Source organism: Amblyraja radiata, chromosome 17 (assembly GCF_010909765.2).
Source record: "Amblyraja radiata isolate CabotCenter1 chromosome 17, sAmbRad1.1.pri, whole genome shotgun sequence".
NCBI lineage: Eukaryota > Metazoa > Chordata > Chondrichthyes > Rajiformes > Rajidae > Amblyraja > Amblyraja radiata.
This window is the reverse complement of record NC_045972.1, coordinates 32,758,453-32,772,648: the sequence shown is the minus strand read 5'-3', so window position 1 is coordinate 32,772,648 and position 14,196 is coordinate 32,758,453. Positions and strand designations below refer to the sequence as shown.

The 14,196-nt window shown below is 39.0% G+C and overlaps 1 protein-coding gene across 1 annotated transcript in view; it reads left to right on the top strand.

The window, feature by feature from the left end:
• The window catches only part of LOC116982686 (E3 ubiquitin-protein ligase TRIM71-like), a 46,338-nt gene that overhangs the window by 10,965 nt on the left and 21,177 nt on the right, over positions 1–14,196 (top strand). The window lies entirely within an intron of this gene.

Below are 14,196 nucleotides of genomic sequence, written 5' to 3'. Positions count from 1 at the left end.
ATGTTGGGTTGGGCGAGGCGGGCGGGGGGGGACGAGGGGCAAGGTGTATCCACTTTTCTTCTTTTTTTAAAAATATTCCTTTACCTTTCCATGTCACTGCTTTGGTAGTTTAAGGGGTTATTTTTTGTTCTTCAATCTATCTCTTCACTTTCTACTCCTTTTCTTTCTTGTTTTCTCTTTTTTCATTTTCATGATTTAGGTTATAAGGTTAAAAATGAAGCTGTACAATAATTGTATAATTTTAGATGCCGAATGTTTTATCTCTGTACAATTGCTTCTAATAAAATAAAATTAATAATTAAATTTTTAAAATTGCCGCCTCCAATGGGATCCCACCACTGGCCACATCTTCCCATCTCCTCCCCTTTCGACTTTCCACCCACAGAGACCGCTCGCTCTGTAACTCCTTGGTCAATTCGTCCCTTCCCACCCAAACCACCCCCTCCCCTGGTACTTTCCCATTGCAACCGCAGGAAATGGTACACTTGTCGCTTTACCTCCCCCCTCGACTCCATCCTGCACCTCCTCCAACCTCATCTATTGCATCTGCTGCTCTAGGTGTCAACTGCTCTACATCAGTGATACCAAGCGCAGGCTTGGCGATCGCTTCGCCCAACACCTCCGCACAGTTCGCATTAACCAACCTGATCTCCAGGTGGCTCAGCATTTCAACTCCCGACTCCCATTCTGAATCCGACCTTTTGTGCCCTGGGCCTCCATGGCCAGAGTGAGTCCCATCGCAAATTGGTGGAGCAGCACCTTATATTCCGCTTGGGTAGTTTACACCCCAGCGGTATGAACATTGACCTCCAATTGCAGGTAGTCCTTGCTTTCTCCCTCCTTCCCCACCCCTTCCCAGCTCTACCACAGCCTACTGTCTCCGCCTCTTCCTTTCTTCTTCCCACCCCACATCAGTCTGAAGAAGGGTCTCAACCTGAAATATCACCTATTCCTTCGCTCCATAGATGCTGCCTCACCCGTTGAGTTTATCCAGCATTTTTGTCTACCTTTTTCCAGCATCTGCAGTTCTTTCTTAAACATAAGATTAAACCCCATTATACGCTCAATACTTCCCACTGGTTGCCTTTTATCTTTCTGATCATGTACCCCATGGCAATTTATTATTGGTTAATGGCAAGATCTTGTAAGTCACCCTAAAGCTTTATCTTGCTCCAAAGATATTGAATGACTTGCATCTAGTTTGGTTAGAGTACAGTAGTTCGTGGTGTAGTGGGGGCTCCTGTAATTTCTGAGATGCGATATCTGTAGTGGGGACCTTGAAGCACTGGAGAGATACCATGAGCATTGCCAGTACAAAATCCTCCAAATCCATTAGGAATAGCAAATGACACCATACTTCAGAAGCGCACGTTATTCTGACCCTTGTCATGGCTACAAATGACCAGATGGGCAGAAAAGGTTGAAATAAATTCTGAAATCCTCCTTGGGAAGAAGTGCAACATCTGCCCTTCACACAAGGGAATCCTTGTCCCATAATTACGTATAGAATGAGCATTTGGGATTGAACTGAGACTTGAATCCATTTTATTAGGAACACATGGAATTCTAATGGAAGAATTGGGGTAGCCATCTGCCTGCCTGTCAAACATCTCTTGTTGCGCATGTGGTAGAGAATAAAGGATCCATGGTTACTGGACTGAAACCAGCTATCTCGATCCTAAGGATCTGCCTGGTTAATCTGGTTCAACTTTGAGCTGGGATCCCATGAACAATGGGCAGGAGAGTTTTTTATTAAAAAAGTTAATTTGCTAATTCTACACTGAAGTTGGGACTGGTTGTGTTGAATATTTGTAAGACGAGCAGAAACTGCTTTTATTTTTATTTTTTCAACCATGATGTAAATGATGTTGACAATAAGTGGCTAAAATGGGAAGATTCTTGTCCCTTGTGTGTGATCAATCATCACTCGGAGTGCAAACTTCATCTCAAAATTCACAAATCATTAAAAAATATATATAATTCCCCGGTAGCTAACTAGCTGCAAGAAGGTTTATTATGTAAGAAAGAACTGCAGATGCTGGTTTAAATTGAAGGTAGACACAAAATGCTGGAGTAACTCAGGAGGACAGGCAGCATCTCTGGAGAGAAGGAATGGGTGATGTTTCGGGTCGAGACCCTTCTTCAGAATCTGAAGGGTCTCGACCCGAAACGTCACAGTTTTCTTCAGAAGGTTAATTATGGTCTTTAATTCATTCTGGAGACTGTTGCTAATTTAGCTGGTTTGTTCTGTATAAATTGAAGATGGATCTAACTGCAAATTTACTCTAATTTTGTAAATCTTAATTTTGCAGAAATAATTGTTTATGTATTGGCCATTCAAAATAATGAGTGGTTAATGTTTCATGTTCTAGCTTTGCATTTTAGATCTAGTTTGGAATTTGGACTGCTGGGATAAACTTTTTTCAGTGCAACTAGCCCAAATAAAATTAATTTGACTTGCCGGGAGTAAATTTGTGTGTATATTGGAATCGGCCTTTGAGAATCAACAGTATAACATGTTCATTCCTAAAGTGAAAATTTATCTGCAATTACTTGTCTTCCAATATAATTGTTGTTTGCTAGGATAGTTGGCTATATCATTGTGTTAGAAGACATTAATTGAAATGCTGGATTGATGGAGATTTTAAGTAAGGGCTATGCTGGTTTGATGTCTGAACACTTCACTATCAATTTAATACAGTTTATGAACTGTTATTGAATAACGGGCTACATAAGTGTAGTAAATTAATTGCATTAGGAAAATGAATTGATCTATACTTTATTGGAGAAGTTGATACCCAATTATTGTTAATGTGCTGCTACCGCAATCATTTATTTAAGGCGAGTAAGGGAACAGTTTCTATTCTGGTCCCTCAATCTATCATCTGAATCATGGTATTTGTTTTATCCTTTTAATCCTTAAACAAGTTGTAATTTTTCACAATGAAGCTTTAAAGATAATTTTTCTTTGTCATTGCTTCTATTTCATGGTGTTGTTTATTTTGATATAATAATAATTCCTAGCATTGTTGGTAATAGTCACTAACATGAAGCACAGAGTTATTTAGAATGAGTTGAATATAACCCATCTTGTTTTCTACATCTGCAATTATATGAATAGTGCATAAGTAACAATTAAAATAGCAGCTGATGTTAATGCATTCTACGGCTTGTTATTAATGCATGATGCTTTTTTTTTGTCACGTGTGACCTTGTGTTCCTGGGGATGTGACCTTGCATGCCTTGCTTTGAATTCTATGCTTGGGGTATGACTGTAGGCATCCTAGGTGGGAAAAGGAGAAATTGATTTTCTGTAAATGGTTGTATTTGACTATTTTGTGCGATGGGCTTATTTATAAATGCAGTTGTAATCTCACTTCATGTTTCAATTCCTTAAATTGCTTTTAAGGTGCCACAGTTGTCTTCAGTATTGCTGAGCTATACAAAAGAAAAGTACGTTTTCAGCAATTTGATGAGGGTAGAATGTCTTGGTTATCTTTTTATACCGATAGCTTTGCCAATTATATTTGAGGTGGGCCCAAAATTGGCAAAACTAGCTGCTTCAGATTATGGAGTGAATTCAAGTGTAACGATCAACCTGCTGATGTGAAGGGCATACTATGCCGGATGTCGGGATCAGAACTTTAGGATACGTAGTAATGGGCTGGGTACATTTTGAATGTGTGGAGGCATGTTGTCCTGAAAATATATTTTTTAATGTGCATGGCATCATGATTAATGTACATTTGGATAATGTAGGTCATTAAAATGGTATAGGACACAATGCAGAAAATGTTATTATGAATGAAAGTGGAAAATCATGTTTATTGGAGCTATTGGGTTTACAAATGACAATGGTGTTCAGGTTTTTAGCAGGTTGGACTGAAGTAAGGTGGATCTGAAAAATGGAGGTGGGTTGTCTTGCTTTCAGTGTCTTTGGTCACTTTGATAATCGACCATTGAGATGCATGGGCAAGACATTGACGGTGACAGAATGGCAACATGGTTTTTAGAGTTGTTAAGAATTTGGCAGCAAGTTAACATTTTGAGTGCTCCAGTTAATGCAATAGTGCAAGCTGAAGCATTTCTTGTTCAAAACAAGGCATGGTCATTTTGATGTGTTATATAGTTGTCCTGTTCATGTCAAAGCAGTAGCTGAAGCACAGGTATAATGGCATCAAATCCACTACTTTTTTGATGTTCCAATATTAGGCAATGGAAGCTATTTTCAGGATCCTCAGAAGTTTAGCCTTGCCTTTGGAGCTGTAGTCTCTTGTGACTGGAAGAGTTAATTTAACAAAGAGTGGAACGGCTTGCAGAGAGATTGAGTCGAGATGGTCATCAGCATCTTTGTTTCGACTGCTGTTTTGGGAAGAATTCTATTTTTTGGAAAACCTGTATCCAGTTGTTTACATCAGCTCCTCTTGGTCTAAAGAAATGATGCAATGTGAAAGTCAAATGAATCACTAACTAATACCATTCTGGCTTGTTGCGATTGCCAAACCCCAATTGCCAGTACGGCAGGCATAATTTTGTTACTTGAAACCAAATATTGTAATTTTCCAGGAAACTTCCACGTACATTTTTTCAGAATACAAATGAAGTTTTGCATTTTGTTCCCATTTAGTATCTTTGTGGATATATTCAACTTGTTATGAATCACTCTGTATGTGAAGAATTTGAGTGACCAAATTATTTGGAAAACACCTTTTGTGGTTGCAGAAATAACTACTGGCACAAAACCAACTTGCTGTGAAGTGCCACTTGTAAACCTTATCTTTGCCAATGGCTTTATTGCATGGTACTCCGTGTTGACAAGAGTGTTGTGGTTTTGAAAGGTATACAGTAAAATTTTACATCTGGAAAGTTGCCAGTAGGCTGGCGGACGTCGAAGTGACTAATTGTTTACTGTGGCTTGCATATTATGTTAGCCACTGTATTACAATCTTATAAACGGGTTCTTGTTTGATCCTGCGTTTTCAAAGATCTTGCCTCCTTAAAATATAAGTGCCTATCATAGAAACATAGAAAATAGGTGCAGGTATCAGTCTGAAGAAGGGTTTCGGCCCGAAACGTCACCTATTTCCTTCGCTCCATAGATGCTGCTGCACCCGCTGAGTTTCTCCAGCATTTTTGTGTACCTGCAGGAGTAGACTGTTCAGCCCTTGGAGCCATTCAATATGATCATGGCTGATCATCCAAAATCAGTACCCTGTTCCTGCTTTTCCCCATATCCCTTGATTTAGTTAGCCCTAAGTACTAAAACTAACTCTCCCCTGAAAATGTCCAGTGAATTGGCCTCCACTGCCTTCTGTGGCAGAGAATTCTGCAGATTCACAACTCTCCGAGTGAAAAGGTTTTTCTTCATCTCGGTCCTAAATGGCCTACCCCTTATGTTTAAATTATGACTCCTGGTTCTGGACTCTCCCAACATGGGGAACATTTTTCCTGCAACAAGCCTGTCCAATCCCTTAACAATGTTATAAGTTTCTATAAGATCCCCTCTCATTCTTCTAAACTCCAGTGAATACAAGCCCAGTCGATCCATGTCAGTCCCACCATCCCAGGAATTAACCTGGTGAACATACACTGTACTCAATAGCAAGAATGTCCTTCCTCAAATTAGGAGACCAAGGTCCAGTCTCACCAGGGCCCTGTACAACTGAAGTAGGACCTCCTTGCTCTTGAACTTAAATCCTCTCACATTGAGTGCCATTAGTTTTCTTCACTGCCTGCTGCACCTTTCAGTGCTTACTTACTTTCAGTGACAAGCACACCCAGGTCTCGTTGCACCTCCCCTTTTCCTAATCTGACACCATTCAGATAATAATTTGCCTTCCTGTTCTTGCCACCAAAGTGGATAACCTCACATTTATCCACATAATAATAATAATAATATATTTTATTGTCATTGCACATAAGCGCAACGAGATTTGGTATGCAGCTTCCAACCGATGTCATAACATATTTAACTAATTAAATTTGGATTTAGATATTATACTGCATCTGCCCACTCACCCAACCTATCCAAGTCGCCCTGCAGCCTCATAGCATCCTCCTCGCGGCTCCCACTGCTTCCCAGCTTTGTCATCTGCAAACTTGCAGATGTTACATTTAATTCCCTCGTCTAAATCATTAATATATATTGTAAATAACTGGGGTCTCAGCACTGAACCATGCGACACCCCAGTAGTCACTGCCTACCATTCTGAAAACGACATGTTAATTCCTACCCTTTGCTTCCTGTCTGCCAACCAGTTCTCTATTCGTGTCAATACCCAATCGAGTGTGCTAAGTACATCAATTATGTAAAACATCGAATGTGCATTTCTACACCGACTGAAATTGTACAAAATGTTGGATAATGCATCGGGTCTGCTCCGCCATTCAATCTTGGCTGATCTACCTCTCCCTCCTAAGCCCGATGAATATCAGGGAACTTTATCCAACATGTTTTAAGAAATAGAATTGTGGAAGAACTTTCACAAATATAAGTATTTTGAAACTTTACACTGGGGAAATACGGAAATTTAACTCCCTTTTTCAAAACCAACACCATCCCAAAGTAAATGAAAATCAATCAAAAATTGGAAATCTGAAAGAAAATAATAAAACGTTGGAAAATCTCAAGTCAGGTTGCATCTGTGGAAAGAAATCTGTTTGCCCACCCACTAAGCTCCCTCATCTTCTCTGCTGTCATGACTTGCATGTTGTCTTTTTCAGAGCTGAGATGTTAACTGATTCTCGCTTCATAGATGCTGCCTGACCTTGAATTTTTCCAACATTTCTGTTTTATTTACCAGCTTCTTTGTTTTGCTGCCTCCCCTCTCCCATGTTCACTCCATTTGCCTTAAGAGCACTTTCCTGTCCCACCATCTGGACGTTATAACAGGCAATGTTCAGAGCACTGAAAGACTCTCTGTAGAACAAAACTACTAACAAAACCCCAGCAGCAGATCGTTCGAATTTGGGTGGAACAATGGACGTATCTAGAGAACGTAGGACACCAGATCTGTGGTTTACATTTCCCTAATAGGTGATTAGTACAAAAAAAACCACAATCAAACCCTCCTCCAATGTGATAACTTTGATAAGTTATTTCATGTCCATTCTCACTCTGTCTCATTTCTTGATTGGAGGAATTTACTTACCACTCTAGTGCACTGATATAAGAAGCAGACAACAATTATGTGGGAATACTTACTATTTACTGAGTTTGTACTTTCTCTCTGTGACCATGGGTTTTCTCCAGGTGCTTGGGTTTCCTCCCACATTCCAAGGATTTGTAGGTTAGTTGGCTTTGGTAAAGATTCTAATGTGTTGGATAGTGCTAGTGTGCTGGTATTGCTAGTCGGCGTGGACTTGGTGGGCCGAAGGGCCTGTTTCCATGCTGTATCTCTAAACTAAACTAATAGCATTACCAGCGGATATTACATTTGCGACTACAGCTCGCAACCAATGAAGTACATTTGTGCCATTTTTAATAATCAAAATTAACAAATTGTTGCCAGTCAGTAAGTAAAAGCCAAGAAAGCAGACATGACCTAAACCAAAATTAATAACCAAAGATTCAAGACAAGAAGCTTAATTGAACGGATTACATCTTTAAAAATGTAGCACTTCCTTGGTACCTTGCTGAATGGTCAACTTTTTGGTTTTGTGCTCTAATCTCTGGAGTGGAATTTAAATCTATTGTCTTCTGACTCTGAGTGCTGCCAAGGCGTACTGACAGCATTTTGGCATTATTGTGTAGGAAGGAACTGCAGATGCTAGTTTACACCGAAGATGGACACAAAATACTGGCATAACTCAGCTGGAAATGCATCATCTCTAGAGAGAAGGAATGGGTGATGTCCTGAAAAGTCATTCATTTCTTCTCTCCAGAGATGCTGCCTGTTCCGTTGAGTTATTCCAGCATTTTGTGTCCATTTTTTTGGCATTATTATAACTGAGTATACAACAACAATGCCTTTGAGTTAGTCAGAGATACAGCACAAAAACAAACATTTCAGCCACCGAAACAGCACCAACCATCGAGCATCTGTTTACATTAATCTTTGTAAGAAATCTCTAGACGTGTTTGGTATGTGCAAGGTCAGGTATTAACACCAAATTAAATCATTAATACAAAGTGTTAATTTTGAACGCCTTCATATAGATGCCTCTTGATAATTTTGATGCCCCGTGTTAATCCAGAAGTGGTGGCACTGCCCAAGCAGCTACGGCTCGCCTGCAGTCCGTCTGTCTTTTTCTTTTTTTTTTTGTTTTCTTTTGTCTTGTTGGACGTATGTTTTATATCAAGCCTGATATTAACAGGTCGGGTCAAATATTTTGCGTACTGTAATAGACTATTGTCTCATTACCGTAAGGTAATGTGGCCATCTGTCCTTGAAAATGTTTCTAATCCGATCAATTTAAAACTAGTTTATAATAACATGTTTAGTATGCCAAGCATGTGATAAAATGCAGATAGCATGATTTTTTGAGACTATCTCTTTCCCATCAACCCTTTATTAAATCATATTCCCACACCGACCTTTCAGTGGTGGGCCACCTCCATTGCCAGAATGTGGCCTTGCCCAAGCTGGAGAATGAGCATGTTGTATTCTGCTTGGTTAGTTTACAATCCAACGGTATTAACATTGGATTCTCCCGATTTAGGCAACTCATCCCTCTCACCCTTTTTTCCTTTCTCTCTCTTCCATGTACCACACCTGGCTGCATGCTAATTTATCCCACTATCCCATCCTCCTTTCCCCTTTCACTTGTATGCCTTCTGGCTTAACATTTTGCACCTTTTCTCTCTTTATTTGACTGCCTTTTGGCATCTTTTCATTTCTCGCCTGTCTACCCATCTGCCAATCAAACGCCCCTCATCTGTGTTCACCTATCACTTGGCTATCTTTGACCTGCCCCCACCTCTTTTCCAATTTTCATTCCCCTTCTACAGTCAGCAGAAATGTCCTGACCCAAAATGTTGCCTATCCATGTCCTCCAGAGATGCTGCCTGATCCACCAAGTTCTTCTAGCACACTTTTTGTAAACCAACATCTGTAGTTACTTGTGTATTTGTATATGTCCTTGCTAAATCCCATTCCAAACACTTGACTTTCACATCTTCCCTAGTTTACTGTTGCATAAATTTCAAAACCAAAGTATTTTATTCAGTTCCATTTTATTAAATGATACTACTATAAACACCAGAGGAGCTGTTGAATTTTTGCACAACTATCGTTTTCATTCAATATGAACATTTTCATTACTGAAAATTTTCTTTACTGCCATGCTTTGAATGAAGGAGTGAAAATAATCTTCTTGATCTACTATTGATGTTATTTATTCCCCCTCCAAGATCAATTTTAAAATTAAGCCTCTAAACTAATTCTTGGGAAATTGGATACTGTTTGCTGTGGTTAATTGGTAGCCATGCTTCATGTCTTAAATCTCTGAATAAATGGCCACAAAATGCCACTAAAGTGTGATTTTCATGGCTTTTGTGTTAATGCCTTTGGTGAATAGGTGAATGATTTTTTTATCAAAATTGGTTTTGTGAGCCAGTCAAAATACTTTACCTCTAGGCAGTAGATAATTGAGAGCTTCGAAATATTCTGGAAGAGACATTTTAAACAATTTTAAACATTTCTGTTTTGGACTTGTTTTTGTGGTTCCTGTTATATGGAAGCGTATAGAATGGCAAATTCAAGGTTGCATTTGGCAACTGAAGAATATGTGGTGTCGCTTGGCAGTCAGGAGCAGACTACAGGAAGCTTGTGATCACAAACCTTATAGTCCATACTGAATGAAAAAAAATGCTTGGATGAAATGTAGAAATGCGTCAGTCCTATTCATTAGTAGTTTGTGCCCTGGAAGAGAAGGGTCTCTTTTATTCTCAGCTATGTAAATCTCTCAGAACCAGACTTGGTTGGATAGATTTCATTTTTTGTAGTTGTAGCATATTAATACAATGGGGATGGATAACAATTTTCTTTTGTCTAATTCTGTTGAATGTCAACAAATCCAGTGCTGTGTGTTAAAGGAAGTTTTGTTTTCCCTAATAGACAGAAGCACTGTAGCATTTATAATTGACTGAACCCATTTGTGAATGAATCAAGTATTATCAGAGGATTCCATCTTGGCAGTCAGTTAATGCAGACAGAATTGCCATTTTTTAAATGGCTGTTAATTTAAAACCTTTGCTACTCTTTAAAATTAAATTGATATTGAAGTGTCTATTTTAAAATCTTCAAATGGAAAACTTGGGGGTAGTTAATTTGAAATGTGTAAACATAAGATTCACAGTCATGGAGATGTTTGTATCTTCCAGTAACCTATGTATTACACTTCTGTATAGTTATCAAATTTCCAATTAGGTCTTGTTTTCAACATTGTCCTTCAGAGAAGATAAAAATGCTGTTATGTCTTGCTTTTGAGGTTTATTGTGAGCTGTTAAATGGTGCTTTCATGATATGGACAGCAAATGAGGCAATTTAGGTGGGAGCACAGCAGAAAGGTTCACCCGGCAGATATCTGGGATTTTTTAATAAATGACTGCTGGAGTAACTGGTCAGGCAGCACCCCTGAGGAATATGGATACACAGAAATCTCGAACTGCTCCTCTCTGATTCCTGCTGTAGGAATTCTGTGAGACCCTCTCACTACTCCCCTTCTGATTCCTGCCACCAGTCTGAAGAAGGGTTCCGACCCAAAATGTCACCTACAGTGCCCTCCATAATGTTTGGGACAAAGACCCATCATTTATTTATTTGCCTCTGAACTCCACAATTTCAGATTTGTGATAGAAAAAATCACATGTGGTTCATGTGCATATTGTCAGATTTTAATAAAGGCCATTATTATACTTTTTGGTTTCACCATGTAGAAATTACAGCAGAGTTTATACATAGTTCCCTCCCCCCAATTTCATGGTGGCACCATAATGTTTGGCACACAGCAATGTCTTGTAAATGAAAGTAGCCATGTTTAGTATTTTGTTGCATATTCTTTGCAGGCATTGGCTGTTTGAATTCTGCGTTTCATGGACATAACCAGTTGCTGGGTGTCTTCTCTGGTCAGGCCTGTATTGCAGCCATCTTTAGCTTATGCTTGTTTTGGGGGCTAGTCCCCTTCAGTTTTCTCTTCAGCATATAAAAGGCATGCTCAATTGTGTTCAGATCGGGTGATTGACTTGGCCACTCAAGAAATACACTTCAGAATTCAATATGCTACTACTATCAGCAGAAGAATCATCAATGAAAATAAGTGAGCCAGTACCTTCAGCAGCCATACATGCCTAGGCCATAAGACCCTCACCACCGTGTTTCACAGATGAGATGGTATGTTTTGGATCTTGGGCAGTTCCTTCTCTCCACCATACTTTGCTCTTGCCGTCACTCTGATATAAGTTAAGCTTTGTCTCATCTGTCCACAAGACCTTTTTCCAGAACTGTGGTTGCTCTTTTAAGCACTTCTTGGCAAACTGTAATTGGCCATCCTATTTTTGCGGCTAACCAGTGGTTTGCATCTTGCAGTGTACCCTCTGTATTTCTGTTCATGGAGTCTTCTGCGGGCAGTGATCATTGACAAATCCACTCCTGAAGAGTGTTTCTGATCAGTCGGACAGGTGTTGGGATTTTTCTTTATTATAGAGCGAATTCTTCTGTCTTCAGCTGAGGTCTTCCTTGGCCTGTCAGTCCCTAAGCTCACCAGTGCTCTTTCTTCTTAATGATGTGTCTAACAGTTGATTTTGGTAAGGCTGTTTGGCTGATGTGTCTAACAGTTTTATTCTTATTTCTCAGTCTCATAATGGCTTCTTCGACTTTCACTGGCCCAACTTTGGTCCTCAAATTGATAAACGGCAATAAAAGTTTCCAAAGGTGATGGAAAGAATGGAGGTTAGACGAGGTACCGAGAGCTCTCTTATACCTGCATTAAGGAGGCAATTAAACACACCTGAGCAATTACAAGCGCCTGTGAAGCCATGTGTCCCAAACATTATGATGCCCTGAAATGGGGTGACTATGTATAAACACAGCTGTAATTTCTACATGGTGAAACCAAAATGTAAAAAAATGGCCGTTAATAAAATCTGACAATGTGCACTTTAACCACATGTGGATTTTTTTTTCTATTACAAATCTCAAATTATGGAGCACAGAGGCAAGTAAATAAATGATGGGTCTTTGTACCAAACATTATGGAGGGCAGTGCATGCATGTTCTCCAGAGATTCTACTTGTCGCTGAGTTCATCCAGCACTCTGCCTTTTTTGTAAAGCAACATCTACAATTCCTTGTTTCTAGATGTTTGGCAGGCCATGTCCAGTTTCTCTACAAATGTATCAGCAGACTGTCTTGCATGGCAGGATCTATCTTTTAAGCTATTCTGCATGCGGTAATATATGTTGTTAAATCTGCGGGCGCGTTGTCGATGCATCTTTGAGCATGCTGAAAAGAAAATAGACACATGTTCATTTAAGAATCACGTGAGAATTTTGCAGTATTTTTGGTACAGACCATGGGAGCAAAATTTCAAAGCTGTTAATTCAAATTGGTTATGATGTGCATCTGCGTACATGTCTTTAGGTTGAGAATTAACATTGTGAATCGTAATTTGCCTTTGTTAGAAAATAGATTTGGCAGCTGTTAATTTCTAAATTAGCTTCAATTGCGTACCTATTGACACCCAATCTGCACTGCAATAGCGACATTTTTCTTGTACTATTTACATCGGTGTTTTCCATAATATGTATCCCATAATATAAAATGTGATTGCTGCCTTAAAGATATTTAAGTGTGCACTGCAAAATGCCTGGGATTTAGACTGCAGAGATGGGTAAATGTATTGATTTAAATGTTTCAACCTAATGATTCTATAAGGGCTCAGGAATCCAAATGTAATGCTAGTTAAGCAAGAATTGAAATGCAAAGCAGGGACTTACAAATAGATAACCTAAAATGTTGGCAAAATTGTGACGTTCCTATGGAAAGGGATATTGTTTTCAATACATTTATTAAAATTCCTTGAAGGTTTAATGAGCAGGTTGAATTAAGGGAGTGGATGGATGTGGTATATTTAGTTTACTGAAAGACATTCCATAAAATGCCACAAAATGTAGTCCACAATTAGGTTTTATGATATTGTCGATCTCGTATTACCCTATGCAGAGGATTAACTAACAAAACCAGCAGATAAGGATAAATGGATAATTTTATGATTAGCAAATTGTTAGTAGAATGCCACCTGGTTCATTGCTGGAGGCTTTAGTGTACTGATAACTTTGAAATAACTGTGTTCATTGACTGTAAAAGTAAGAATGCAAACTGAGGAGTTTTCAAAAATCTGCAAAGGAATAAATCCAAGTGACTTGATGGCAAATTGAGTATACTATGTAAGGTTATGAAGGAAGAATATTAAAGCAGAATATTATTTGAAAGGAAACATGCAGATACAGCAGGTAATTAGGAAGTTAAATGGAACATTAATTAGCCTTTATTATAAGATTGAAGTTGCAAAATGTGTATCTTGCTGTGGTTGTTTGTATGGGTGAGACCATGCCTTTAGTACTGTGTGACGTATTAGTCTATTTACTGAAGTATACTGTGTAGAAAAGGTATATTAGATTGATTCTTGGGATGGCGTGCTTGTCCAAGTGAGTAAAGATTGAGTAAAATAAGCTTATAACCTCTGAGGTTTAGAAGAATCGTTAGCCTGTAATGTTAGTTCTGTTTTTCCCACATGTGTCAGATTTGCTAATTATTTCAAGCATTTTCTATTCGTTTAATATTCTGGAGGCTTGACAGTGGGGGACCACCAAATGGCCATTTAAGGCTGAGATATGTGCTCCGTTTGAATGTTGTGAATCTTTGGAATTCTCTTCCTAGGTGCTAGGTCAGTGAGTATCGTCAAGGCTGAGATGGTTTCCTTGAATTCTTTAAATTTAGGGAGGGGTGGGGGGGGGGGGGGGGGGTCAGGAAGGAATGTGGAGTTGAAACGAATGGTGAGATCAGCCACAATCTTATTGCATGTTGGAGCAGTCTTGTGGGAAGCATATCCGCAAATATTCAGTTACAATTCCTGTGCTTTTTTTGGGTGATCGACCATTTAAAATATTTTTATTGTTGAATTGCGAGATGATTAAGCGTAATAAAGGGGTTTCTTTGCAGGGCAGTTTTGCCAATAATTTTTATGCTTGTTTTAA